At 32.1% G+C, this 1,676-nt stretch overlaps 1 long non-coding RNA gene across 1 annotated transcript; it reads right to left on the reverse strand.

The window, feature by feature from the left end:
• Nucleotides 1-207: 207 nt before the first annotated feature.
• Nucleotides 208-869, reverse strand: LOC149690289 (uncharacterized). Its single transcript, XR_016383677.1, has 3 exons — nucleotides 688-869; nucleotides 503-602; nucleotides 208-432 (listed from the first exon to the last, which is right to left on the reverse strand). It is a non-coding gene; the product is annotated as an uncharacterized LOC149690289 (long non-coding RNA).
• Nucleotides 870-1,676: the final 807 nt, after the last annotated feature.

The following is a 1,676-nucleotide window of genomic DNA, read 5'->3' on the forward strand; positions in this document are numbered from 1 at the left end:
GAAGGCAAAGTTTTCACCCCAGTTCTTCCCCTTTTAGTTACATCGAATTGGTTTATTGAAGGAAGAGACTTAAGTTGACGATAACCTTATGATATTTTAATAAGCTATGGGTCGCAAGTTTTTTTTCTCTCTCTCTCTCTCTCTCTCTCTCTCTCTCTCTCTCTCTCTCTCTCTCTCTCTCTCTCTCTCTCTCTCTCTCTCTCTCTCTCTCTCTCTCTTCCTTTCTAATTTCACGAGATCTCAACTATATAGTTCCTCAAGTAACTTGCAACCAGTTTTATATTATTATTATTAATAGAGGCAAAAGATTTGGAGAGGCTATAGCAAATATTTTGACAGTTTTTGAATTAAGCACTCATCGTGACCAACAATGACTGTTATGTGTATGTGTAGAGGTTGATCATTTGCGGTTTTCCATACATATGTGCTTGGCTTTGGTATAATTGTTGAGTTAAAAACGTGTTATTGTTAATTGCTTACTACAAATGATGAATTTCATTACTGTATAAGCTATGTTTATTAATTATATCGCTTCCTCTTGAAGTTCAGGGTTAATTGGTGCGTGGGTTGACTCGATATCTTATAGGTGGTGGTTTCAGCTTCTATATTTCTTGGTTTTTAAAAAGACAGTTGAAATTTAATTATAAATTCTGGATTTCTTTCTCGGTTTGTTTATACATATATTACCTGTCGAGTTAAATTGGACTGGTGGTGGAGGTTGGAGTCATTATTTGTATTGTTTTGATTGCTGTTTAATTTAATGGGAGGTGCTTTTAACCTTTTGCCCTTTATATTTATACAGTTAGTGTGATTTATAAGTGTTTTGACCTTGTACTTACGAAAGTCGTTTTCAAGTTTGTTTGCTTTATTATAATCCAGGACTGAAATTCAGCTCCTCACTTTGAAATAAATTATTTTAATTTTTGATGTTACATAACGAAAGAAGTGTATTGTACCACTAACCATTCCCTTCTGATAATGATAATGAACTAAAGTTCAGTTCAAAGGGGGACAATTGGGGATTTTTAAATTTGGTTTCTGTATGTTTGATTAGATAAGGCGTGTGCTAGTGATATACCCAATTTATTAAGAAATTTGCATATTTGCTCGTATATTTATAATTGAGGCAAACAAGTTATTAATTTTATCTCTCAGAATTTAACAAAACCTCTGTCTACTTTTGGGCGTAAAATTTTAATTGTATCGCTTTTATTCAACCGAATGTTACTTTGTTCTATTTGGAAAATATCATTAATTTTGTATGGACTTCATTTTATAACATGGCAGCTGATTCCATGCAAAACTCAAAAGTATTTTTAAAACAAAAGCAATTAAGGATAATCAGGAATAATGTGATAATTAAACACCTGGGAAATAAAAGTTTAAAATATAAGCATTTAAATAACAATTGGATCCAGCAAATATGACGGGCTAACATACAAGTAGTGTTAGACTGACAAAATTGTCTCCGGATGTAAAATATATGTTCTCCAAACAATATACGATTTGATCCAAATTATCATCCATGAATTTCCTAGGTTAAAAGGTTACCCTATGTTCATAATAAAAACTTCCTTAACATAACATCTTTTTATGACATATTTCGGCCTTTAAATGTCATCCAGATCAAAAATAATGTCTTGAAACATCCCATAAACTGACCCAGTGAATCAACA

Source organism: Phalangium opilio, unplaced genomic scaffold, assembly GCF_054372755.1.
Source record: "Phalangium opilio isolate 3A_F unplaced genomic scaffold, DU_Popi_V2 ptg000031l_1, whole genome shotgun sequence".
NCBI classification, from domain to species: domain Eukaryota; kingdom Metazoa; phylum Arthropoda; class Arachnida; order Opiliones; family Phalangiidae; genus Phalangium; species Phalangium opilio.